At 40.5% G+C, this 12,912-nt stretch overlaps 1 protein-coding gene across 3 annotated transcripts in view; it reads right to left on the bottom strand.

Annotated features, from left to right (window-relative positions):
- Positions 1-12,912, bottom strand: part of LOC144776629 (uncharacterized) — a 125,827-nt gene that overhangs the window by 47,501 nt on the left and 65,414 nt on the right. For 2 of the 3 annotated variants that reach the window (XR_013600589.1, XR_013600590.1), the window contains exon 3: positions 2,172-2,332. The exons of the other annotated variant lie outside the window; for it this stretch is intronic. The gene's annotated coding sequence lies outside the window, so the exon portion shown is untranslated. The remainder of the gene's footprint in view (positions 1-2,171; positions 2,333-12,912) is intronic. 3 annotated transcript variants of the gene reach the window in all.

The following is a 12,912-nucleotide window of genomic DNA, read 5'->3' as shown; positions in this document are numbered from 1 at the left end:
TACCTGGCTCACGCTTTTGTGGATACTACATTCGGCTGCATTTCTAGAAAAGTCATTATCCTACTAGCACTCGGGAGTGGTCTCCAGATCTCATTTATTCGTGGGTCTATCTGGTTTGAAGGTGCAAAGGATAATTAACACAGATGTGTAACAAAGGTTATAAGAGGTTTAGGGCAAAAAATCGTTTCCTAGAAAGCAAAGCTGAGGACAATGTACCAAGGTGGATTTTTACATATAAAACTCTTAACAAGGAAACAAAATTTGACTTTTAAGGCAAGGGTTTACTAAAAACACTTTTGCACCTCTGTAGTGAATATGACCACACTTTCAAAGACCAAAGTCTGTGGATGTTTTTAGGAAAACTTCAGTGATCAGATGGAATTTAATGATTGTACTTTTTAAATATAGGCATTTTATATGTGCACATATATGCTTTTGGTGCGAAAAATAAGCACTCGAGAAAGCCTTCTTGTTGGAATGCAAAAAGTGTTATTTTAAACATTTACATTGTATGCCAGTTTATTTAAGTTGCCATTCCAATATTAAACATTATAGAATACAAGTATTAGATATGTGTTGGTATATAAGGGGATTTTGGAAAGTGCACGACTATTGTTCCCAGTATCTGAACCACCGATCTAAACGTTGGTTAATTTGAAGAGCAGAGGAAAATCTACTTAGTAAGGAGTTATATTGTTAGAAGCCAGGGCACGAGGAGTGCTAGTATGACAAATAGTAATAGTTATAGTTTTCCAGAGGAAAATAGCAGAACTTACAATGGCCACCTTCTTTGATGTAGATTTTGTGGATTGTACGCATCCTGCTGATGGATTATCTTAAAACAAGAATGTCTCTTAAAAGTGATAGGTACTAAGATTTAAAACAAATGTTTAAAAATAAAAAAAATTGTGTTCGCCAGATAAAACATAAGGATAAAAACAAATACACATTTTCTGTTTCTGGTTATGTTTTAAAAACACCTTTACATATCTTTTAATACATGCATAGGCTTCTTATAAAGTGTCAATTGTTTTATAAAGAGAATAAATTATACATTCTAGTTAATCTACATCGCCCAAAGATTTTGGAGAATTTAAGTGATCAGCTTAAAAAATGCATGCCTAGTAAATAATTATTGTTCTTTTGAAACACTGTTTTTATAAGTTACATTCCATTCTGTATTAACAGACCTTCAGTAACAACCGACTTCATTTAAACAGTCCTTTATGAACTTGCACATGCATCTTAAAGAAAAAAACGCGTCTTCCCGAAATTGAACATCTCAAAATCGAATTTTCCAAAGTAAAATTTCCTTTCCATTATATTCAACTTTTGTTTTCGAACATAGTATGAGAAACCAAGGGTCATGTTTCATATGATGTTATAACATCATTTACTCCCCACATGTCATTTATTAGGGATTGGGCGAAACATTCTCCATATATTGTGAAAACGCTTTTAATTATTTAAAGCAAAGTGTAGATTCCAAATATTCGAATCAGCAACACCAAGGTAACAGTGTTTGAGTACAGCTTATAACTGTTGACTTGACATATGTAATGTAACTTTGCAGGACTTGTCTGTCACCTAAACGCATAGTCCTAATCTTATTGAGTTTTTAAATTTCTCTTTATTGGTTATAAATCATGCTTACCCTGAGCAACCTTCCCCAATAACACATTTATATATCTATTAGGATTAGATGATACTTACAGTGAACAATATGAAGGTAAACAATAGATCCCAATAAGAAAATTAAAATCCGAAGTACTGGTTTGGTGGACAGTACAATGGTATATATATGTGTTCTAATTATAATCATCTCAATACTGTTACACCTTAAATGTGTGCGCCATTTGCTGTTTTTGGCCATGAAGAAGATTCTCTTCATGCCTTGTAGTATAAAGTTACTATAAAGGAGGACAAGCATATGTCAGTTGGCAACAAAAAGCTCATTATAGGGTGTTCTAGCAGATGGGTAGTCCTGAATGTTTAGTACTACCATCAGGTCCAGCTCAATTCATACCATCCTTGACATTACTCTCAGCCTGTAAGTCTCGCCTCCACTCGCTTTCCAATTGGTCTGCACTATATTTCCATGTTATAGCAATGCATCAATTCGCTACCAACCCCAGATGCACAAACCTAGTTAATAGGCTTCTTAATTATACCTGGTATATTGTTTGAGGAACTTTGGCCAGAGTTCTTTGTAAGCTGGTAGGGGTTGGATATTCTGCTAAGGCATCTGCTGCATAAAGTAAAAGTAACACTGCTCCACTCTTAGCTTGTGGTGGATATGAGTGAGTAGGTAGCAGGCTGCTTTACCGGGTCACTAAAAACAAGGAAAGCAACAGTGATGATCGAGTACAGCCTGGCCTAAGATCATTCTATATAACATACCACCTGCATATGAACCATTCTATTGTTTTCATAGCTTTTGCTCAGTAATCTATTTGAGTGCTATCTAAAATTGTAAGCATTATCGAAAAAAGGTCACACATGGCTCGTTTGGATAGGGAAACCTAATCTATACATATTCCAACTGAATTGCACTACGAAGACAATCTGAATTTCTGTCATAAATATATTGGTAATCAAAATGAATCAACAGTCCCTTTATTCACTATTTGTCAGTGACAACCAATTACTCAAAGCGTCTCCTCAGGACATAGCCATCCATCTGACACACCACCACAGTGTAGTATATGGGTATTTCTGGTGCATGGTTTATAGCTTCCAAAAGACTCTCTCCGTTTGACTGCTTCTGCAAGTGCATCCGGTCTACTGCATAAACTCTCAAGCTCTTATGGTCTCAATACCTGGATGTAAAAATGGCCGATAATCACACTTCACGTGCACTCCACGAGCAGAAGGTGACTGTACTCCTCACTGCAATGCCTCTCGGTAACCACGAACACACACACAGTCTTATTTTAACTCTTGAAAGTCCTGTATCAGTCCTTATCGAAAAACTCACCAGAGTGTTGTCTCAACTGATGATCGGTTATGGACACTTTATCTAGCAGACAGTTAGGAAAGTTCTTTAAACTAAATGATAGATCCATATTATTCAGCTGATTCTCTTGAAATTGAAATCTTCCATGGTTATTTCACAAAAATGGGTGGCTGTGTTGGCGCGCCACAGTCCACAGTCCCTTTCCAAAAATTAATAAATGTTTGTAGCACCCTTTCATATATTTTTGTGAACATAGGTTGTGTATGTTTACTTTCCATTTTGTTTACAATATAAAAAATACAACGTTGAGACTAAAGTATGGCATAGCACAATAATCAATTATGCTCCTACGAGAGCCACTGACATAAGATTACACACTGTCTAAACAATGTGAGAAAGTAGTTTCCATTCCGAGAACGCATGGTTTCCAAAAATCAGAGCCAAATACCAACCTCTTTTATTGAATCTATGCAACTAGGCTAAAGCTCTTGTATAATCCCTTACACGTAAATTAGCCTATATGAAAACACTACCTAGAGAAATGTTAGCATTCATATCACCAAACATAACAATTGAAATGTTTGAAACTGAATTAAACATTTTATCTAACCAGGGATCCAAATAATATCACAAAGTCAGTATTATGCTTAGGTGTATAGATGGGGACAAAAAGTCATGAACTTCAGATGAGATGTTGATGTTGATTAGCAAACCCGTGCCATCCTTGCTTGTTTATTCTGAATTGACTTTGTGAATACACGTACTTGCTTTCACTTGTCAATGAAAGGGATACTGGTGATGTCCTGAGAGCCTTCCCTGCTATTAACAGAACTCACATAGAACACTGTGCTCACACACCCTTCTAGCCTACAGAGTTAACCTCCACAAATTGAATTTATCAAGGGACTGAGCATTCCTAGAGTGCTGCATCATTTTGTTCACTGCCTCCCAATCCCGGATGGGCCATGTTGGGCGTTTTGAAGAGCTGCACCCCCTCTATTTCTTGACAAGTAACCTGGTCCATGGAGAAAGGTAGTTGTCCGCTTGGTGTCTTAAGGGGCCCAGGGAGTCCAACAATACTCTTCTCTTGTGGAGATTTTGGGCTGATGGATTTCCAGGCATAATTCTGAAGAATGGAAGGCATTTTTCGATGACAAAGCCCAACCATCTGGGAGCTGTCATCAGGTTATTAGTTTAGACGTTCCTATGCTGGTGGCCATTGAGCTGGGCTAGATTATATATTGCCCTGTTAGAGATGCTGAGACATAAGAATGGGACGCACTCCTGCTTTCCTGACATCTGTTTGTGGCTAGATTGAAGTGCAACCCATCTTTCTATGCAAAATTCCAAAAAACTGCATCACCCGTTGGATCATGAGTCATGACAAGCAGGTGCTGAAACATACCTAGGAAATGCCACTGGAACGACTTCAACGACTCAATGGTCAACAGCCTCAAAAACTTAATCGGCGTGCTTGACCTCACCCAAATTTGCAACAGCCCCACACACAACAAAGGTGCAATCCTGGACTTAATAATTTCCAAAAATAACTCCATACAGCTGGACTCAATTCTTCCCTGTGATTGGTCAGACCACCACATCATCACTTTCTTTATCAGGGAAACCGTGAAACTCAACGCAGCCCAATGCACTAAACCAAAGATATGGAAAAGAGACTTGAAAAAACACAAGCCCAACACTTTGCCCACACACACCCACAAACTACTCCAACCTCCGGCTGACGTCTCCAACGTACATGACCTCACCAACCACTACCTTAACTCAATGTCTGCGGTTATCAATGAGGTCGCTCCCCTGCAACTAAAGAGAGTTTCCTCGAAAAACTCTAAACCCTGGTTCAATGACCTGCTAAACGATGACAGACGCGCTCTCAGATCTTCGGAACGCATTTGGAGATCAGCCCATCTTCCAAGCACCTTAAAATTGTCAGGAATAAGAGAAATTATTACTATAGAAAGATCAAACGCACTAAAGCTGAATTCTTCACCCACCAATTAGACCAAGCAAGAAATCGTCCCCAAAAACTTTTTGAATTAATCAAATCCCAATCTAAGGATGAACCTCAACAACTACAAGACACCTCTTGCACTCAACCCACATGCAACGATTTCTCTGCTTTCTTTAATCTAAAAACCGAAAACATCAAGAAAGATCTTCTCAATGACCTTACAGTCTTATAGTCATGCCCTCACACCAAAATTCCTCCCACTCTTCCAATGCTACCACAATAAGCATTACCAAAAATTGAGCTAAAAAACAAAGCAACCTGGTCCTCCTTCTATACCTACTCTAAAGAAGCATTAGGCACGATTCTTAGCACGCTCAAGCCGGCCAATCATACCACCGATCCTCTCCCCGCTAACTGCGTTAAAGATCTAACCCCTCTGATTTTGCTGCTCTGGACCAAGATCATCAATAGCTCCCTGCATCAAGGCTGGATCCCTGACATCCTCAAAATTGGTCAAGTGTCACCCATCCTAAAAAAAACCACAGCTGACCCGATGGACCTTAACAACTATCGCCCTATTTCTAACAGCCCTACCCTGGCCAAACTCTTGGAAAAATGTGTACTCCAACAATTGACAAAACACATTGACTATTTCAACCTGCTTTATAATCACCAATCTGGCTTCAGAGCAGGGCACAGCACCGAATCAGCCATGACACACATTATTGACAATGTTTTACAAATACTCAACCAGAATGGATCATGCCTACTCATCCTTTAAGACCTCTCCTCAGCCTTCGATACAGTCAAACACGAGAACCTCATTCACCTGCTGAATCTCAGAATGGGCCTATCAGGCTCAGTGCTCAATTGGTTTACCTCTTTTCTTCAAAACCGGACTAAAACATTCAAGGTCAATAACTCCTTGTCCAAATCCGTACCAGTAACTCTGGAAGTCCTACAAGGGTCCGCACTACCCCCGACATTGTTCAATCTATTTATGGAACCTCTTATTGTCTTGTTGCAAGCACACAACGTCCAATTTCACATGTACGCAGACGATACACAACTGTACCTTAAGAGTCGTACTCCAGAGGACATCAAACTACTTAACAAAATGCTGATGAACACCCAATCATGGCTAGCTGAGAACTATCTCAAGCTAAATGCACTCAAAACTGAATTCCTACTTATAGCTCTGCCCTCCAAAATAGAACTCCTCCAGGACTGGTTCAAACACCTCACTGCATTCAACGTTCAACCAACAATCATTGACTCAGCAAAATCATTGGGTATAACCCTTGACTGCAACCTCAACATGCATAAACACATTGGCAACGCAACAAAGGGAGCACCTTTCCAGATTAATACTCTAAGGAAGCTGAAACCCTTCCCACCAAAAAATTACTTCAAGACGGCAGTTCAAGCTCTAGTTATCCCCAGGGTTGAGTATGGAAGTGTCTCTCTTTGCGGCCTCCCCAAAGCATCAACAGCACCACTAAGAGCCACCATCAATGCTGCAGCCAGACTCATCATGGGCTCGAAAAAAAGGTCCCACATCTCCCCCGACTTAAAAGCCTTGAACTGGCTACCATGGGAAGCCAGAATTCACCTAAAAATAGCCTGCATGACTCACAGAGCTATTCACAATAAGACACCCAGCTATCTTTCTCAGAAACTCACTATCTCTGGGGGTAAAAGATCCACAAGAAGTGCAGAAAACCTATTACTGAAGCCTCTCATATTCAATAAGACGAAAACTTATAAACGCTCCTTCTCAGGGATGGCTCCTAGGATCTGGAACGCACTACCCCCCAGAAACCAAACTTATCACATCTACTGCATGTTTCAAAAAGGAAGTAAAGGCGATTATCATGGAAAGATTCACATGATCGTCACCTAAGGATACCATGACTTCTCCACTACCCCTACTGGTAGTTCTTTTAGTGTATGGATGCAAAGAGACAACCTACTTTGCACAGATGCCCTCTCGACCCGCACCCTTCTCTGTGTTTATTTTGCACAATATGTTACTCATATCTGATCTACCTCATTTGTTTGCTGTGTTTGCACATTATGTACACGTATATTAGTTTCGACCTCTCTCTATTTTGTTGTATAACTTTTCATCACTGCCTGTAAAGCGCTCTGATATCTGAAAGGGTCTAGTTTGCACTCTATAAAGCTTTCAAAATAAATAAATAAAGAGTCTCTGAGTGCTCTTGCAGCAGAGAAGGCCGTATTGGGAAAAGCGCAACCCAGCCTCTTGTGCAGCGCGTGCCTGCCTGCCTTTCAAGCTTTTGCGCTCTTGTCAGCTTGGGCCGCCTCCCTGGCCCGCACCCTCCTACTTTGCAGCCCAAGGCACTAACGGCAGATATATCCCCTGCTGCCAACCCACCCCGAGCTACGAGAAAGGCAATTTTTGAAAGAAAGAAAAAACAAGTCTCTCACGTGCGTAATAACGTATAACATGCTGTTGATTTTTGAGGAAAAGTCCATTACTTTCCTTATGATACATGGGCAACTCTTTAGATGATTATTACATTGATAGTTTTTTTTGGGGGGGGGGTGGGGGTTTTAAATAGCGCTACTCAACCCGAAAGTATCAGAGCGCTTTGCATGAGCACCATTTTTCTTACAAACGGACACATTTATTTTGCGAGGCACAGGGAAATTAAGTGATTTGCCCACAATCACAGAATGTTGAGCGTTCCTGCCGAGACTCCAACCCAGTTCCGCAGCTACGAAGTCGATCGCTCTAGCCGTTAGGCCACATGCTAGTTCCAAGTTCTCCTCTTGCTTGGCACCAGTACTGACTTGGGAGTGGGGAACCAAGACTATATAAACAGATGTTTCTTGTATGTTGTTTTTATATATTCCAGTTTAATTGTGTATTTTTAAGAATTTGTAGGTCTTCACTTCGAATAAAGGTATTTATGACAATGATGTTGACATTACGCAGAACAGTTTGACAGAAATTCTCTGAATGCCGACACATTCATGACACTGGATGTACGCCGCTTTTATGGTTACCTACTCGGGGAGCCTTTCTGTTATGTTCCATGACAGGCCAGCTATAAATTCTTGGCTGCACTGCTTCCCTGTCCTGCTTGGTGACTCACACGTAGCAGTCGCTGTTTTAGGAAGCACTGCTTGCGGTCGGAAGCATCTCCAAGTTATTTAAGGTTTGTGCGCCGCATATTTTTGGTCATTTCCTGTTCCAGTACATGAAGGCGAACTACCACGAGAGACCTAGGATCTCAACAAAGTAGTTTATTTTCTAGGATATTCTCTGTATTTTAAAGACGGACATCTCAGTAATCACAAAAACGTTCAATCCCGTTTCATCTGCATTTTCTCACGTCAAAGCTAGCTAACAATGTACACTGATGTCGAAACTGAATATACCCAATTAACTAAACGGAAGCCAGTACTGCAACTGCTATTTGAAAAGGAAAATGAATTACTGCATACAAAGAATTAAACTAAGTGCGAGTTTGTACAGTTTTGTCAGAATGAATCACATTAATTATTTTTGAAGGATTTCGAATTATTCGTTGGTTTAAAGTGCACCATGAAATTCTGAACAATTAACAACCCGGACAATACAAAATAAAATTTTCATAAAAATGACATTTACATAAAAAGTGCACATTAATGAAAAAGCAACATTCATACGTGATTGATCAATATTCACATTCAAATCTCACTCTCACACCCATACCAAACATACACGAATCAATATCTACAATTTAAATGTCACAAATTAAGTTTGTGCAAAAAAACACCAGAGACACTTGTTTTATACAATTGCAATAACTTTGTCAATTCTATACAAGCTATTTCAATAATAGCGTTCTTATGGTGTAGGAAAGCGGTCTAGGAAAGCGGTCTACGCGTTTTGAACCCTACATCAGTGAGAAGGTGTAGTATGTTTATCTAGGGTCCTGTATCGATACTCCTATTTCTGACCCTTGTCCGGTTATAATTCACTAATATCCATACAACGGCACAGAATCCCGTTTTCAGATTAAGTCATAGCGCATGCTGTCATATTAAGCAAGCCCTATTCCTCCAGCCCCCTAGAAAGCACACCGAGTTCTCAAAACAAACCAAACCTCCAGCAGACCTGGGAAATCCCCCGTAGCTATTGTTTTGATTTTGTTCGAGAACTCCTGTAAATAATGCAAGAACGACCAGTTCTTATGACATCCTTACTGACGTATTATGTCCATCCTTACGTCAAACACGGCACCTTTCAGGTATAAATATACCAACGCTGCCCTAAGCAAACACACGGTGGTAATGAGCTTGGAGCAGTGACTACTTGCCGGAGAGCCCAGCTGATGCAGGAAGCCCACGGACGCTGCCCCTCCCTTTTTGACGCGCTGAGAGAGACGCTGCCTTTTCTCCTGCCGAGAAATCCAGCTTCCAGCGTTTCCAGCCCACCTTCGCGGGTGACTGGGATATCGAGTCCTGAGACAGAGATACCAGCCCTCCTGCCTTCTAAATCCCAGGTACTGAACTGACTAACCCCTTACAGAGAATTCTTGAGTCAGATTCTTGGCAAACAAACTTAACTTAAACTGCTACTTACTTACTCCCTCCCACATATTAGGCTTAGGTCAGGTACACCGGGGTAGGCGTAGTTAGAAGCACCAGTTGAGTACGATTAGTCAATGTATATATGTATGTATATCTTTTATCCATTTTAAAGTATCATATGGCTAAGAAACCATATCAATGCTTTTACAGTATTATTTTATAATCCTGCTTTTACTGTATGCACTTTACTTAACCTTAAGTATTGCAACTGTAGCGATTCATTTCTCTTGTATGAGAAAAAGAGACGGATCAATAAATAACACCTTTTATTGAACACGCCCATCTCTTCTTTCTCTACAAACTGGTGGAACTAAGTATGCACGTACTGACTGAGTAACATAGTTGTCTTTTGTTTTCACACGACTCTGGAGATATACTCTTGATCAGGGAGAGCAAAGTTGTCATGTTCTATGGTTGTCAGAAACTAAATCCCTTCTTGTCTATCCAGGGAGGTTAAACTCCTCCTCGCCTATTCGAGAAAGTTTCTAGTGAACTCTGAGCTAGCTGGCACACAAAACTTAAGTCTAATATCGTCAGTAGAAGACCTAGTTAACCTCTGTCCTACGTCTATACTATTGAAGATATTATTCCAATGCGCAGAGCCTATTGGGATGATAGGAACTACACTACATGGCGCCCAACGGTTTGGTAAGGCGATAAAACTAACGCAAGACATTAGAGTAACTCAGTCGTGCTTTTCCACACAGACCCTTTCTCCCATAAAACTCCAAAGACGTCTGGAGTGGGTCAAAGGTTAAATCCGCCAAACTTAGTAGGAGGAGACTCCTATGTATAGTTTTTGGTTTATTTTCAACGTTGAAGGATACACTGTTCCAAAACATTGTGCATCTAATCTTTGTTTCCGTGAAAACCTGATCTGCAACAAAAACCTTTCTGTCAGGAAAAATGTCAGAAACTGAAGAAGAAAGAGAGACAGCTAGAATAGCAGCTCAACTCCTAGCGGATGACACAAGTCTCCTACAGCAAGACCCGGATGCAATACTCATCCCGGTCAGCATAAGAAAAACTATAACTTTAAAACTTATAGAAAATGGACTGACATCAAGAGGTGGTACAGTCATATTTGTAATTGAGGCACATGAATATCGGCAGACAGAGGTATTCTATTCATGGATACACTTTCCAGCAGCAAACGCTGTAACAAAGGAGTTCCACTATTACAAAATAGAGGAACCACCGGATGAGTACACTCCTTTCGAGGAGGTGGAAATCCCATTAAAATACCAAGAGCACCTGCTCTGGTTTAAAGGCGCCCTAAAACATAATGATCACATCACCAGGCTCGGTCCACTAGGTAGACCAGGAGCAACGTGGCCGGTTCTAGCCAGCTACACACCACATCCAGACATTGAAAAAATGTCAGTACCAGAACTTTTAGCACAGTTAAAACAACTGATTAAAATGCACAGACAATTAGTCCAATATGTAATGCGGACTTCAACAGTCCAAACAGCTATTAAAATTCCACAGCTGACCCCTCATCAGGGGAACACAAATAAAATCACACCACAGAACATACAGTCCTGTCTAGGTAAAGTACCCATTAAAAGGGAACAAATTCCATTCTGGTTAGCACAAAAAAATCACTCAAATAGAGGCAGTATTTCCGGATACTACCCCTACTGAGAAACACAGAATTCTGACTATCTGTCTTCCAATGGGGATCGCACCACATGTGGAGGACTGTGACACTTGGGGTACAGTCTTTGCTTCCATTTACACAAAAACACATGGTGTTCCGTCCACAGCGGTAATACCAGAGGTGCTAAAACAGATTCAAAATTAATACGGTCCAGAACCTGCTTTAACTCTGGGTATGAAATTACTGAAAGACTTCAAGCAGGTCTCGGCAATATTACTAGCCAACATAAAGGGGGAAGCAGCAACTGTGGTGATCCGCCAAAGACTGAAAGAAACAGATATAGCAGAGCAACCATTTGAACTTGCCAGAATCATAGAAAAATCCTATGAAGAACTAGGAAGAGATAAACTTAGGGTGGAAAACCAGTGAAACCCCAACTAACTGAAAATCCTGAAAAGGTATTTATTAAAAATAATCTAAACACTCCAAAAAAGAGCTGGGATGGAAATAAACAATCCACTCCCAAAGAGAAAAAAATCCAGTCCAGAGGAAGGTCTCCTCGGCGGAGAGAATGATCTCCAGACCAAGGACACAAGTCTCCCCAGAGGGAGCCCTCTGAGAAAAAATACAACCTTAGAAATAGGGATAATTTGAAGAAACCTGATAGATATCAAGATATTGATACACGTCCATCTCGATCTTTTCAGACTTCCTCGCAGAAATCGGAAAGAGGACGGTCAGAACACAGGGAAGAGCACGTCAAGTCCAAAGACAATGAACCTGCTCATCAAAATAAAAATTTCCAATTTCCAAAGAAGAAGGTAGCCAGTATTAAAGTAATCAAACATGCCGAGGATCCTGAGGACACAGCTGAAAAATGGAGAGTGGGCTCAGACAATGCTAGACAGCGCAGCAGAAGTGAGCATAGCTCGCAAGATCCTGATGAATCATCTGGAGACAGTGGACACGAATGAGTACATTCAGGTGGAAACTGCAGATACCAGAGTTAGCAAACCTCATAAAATATATGAAATAACATTACGTATAGAGGGAGATAAGACTAGGAAAATAAGGGGTCTATTTTGGGATAATCTCTCCAAAGGCTATGACATCCTTTTAGCTGAAAAAGACTGGCCACCAGAGTTTGTCAGGGAGTGCCCTCATGGCGAAGAAATGATTATGCCTGCCTTCTCAAATCACATTCCAATACATAGAAAATATACACTTGCAAGAAAGTGGGCGGTAGCCCAAGCTACTGCATTATAGAAAAACCACGTAGGATGGGATGAGGACTCACCTCCTCACAAAATCCAGTTAAAATCTCAACCAACTGCACAAAGGCAGTACCCAATTAAGCAAGAAGCTAAAAAACAGGTCAGGGAGATCTTAGATCAACTTGAGTACCAGGGGGTGATTGAAACATGCACCTCACAAATGAACAATCCTTTGTTTCCTGTCTCCAAACCAGATGATTCATATCGTCTAGTTTTGGACTACAGACACCTTAACTCATGCTGCAAAACCTTTGCAGTACAAAACTCACACAGTGCAGCACTAATGAATAGCATAGTGCGCAAAAAATACAAAACAACATTAGACATCTCTAATGGATTCTTTTGTCTAAATATAGCACCTGAAAGCAGATATTTGACCGCTTTCTCAATAAATGGCTCGCAGAAAATTTCTGTCGTTAGCCCCAGGGGTTCAAGAACAGCCCAGGATTATTCTCAGCGAGAGTAACAGAGTTACTACAAATATATGAGGACGAGGCATTATCTT

This window comes from Lissotriton helveticus, chromosome 1_1, assembly GCF_964261635.1.
Source record: "Lissotriton helveticus chromosome 1_1, aLisHel1.1, whole genome shotgun sequence".
Classification (NCBI taxonomy): domain Eukaryota; kingdom Metazoa; phylum Chordata; class Amphibia; order Caudata; family Salamandridae; genus Lissotriton; species Lissotriton helveticus.
This window is presented reverse-complemented; position numbering and strand designations above follow the sequence as displayed.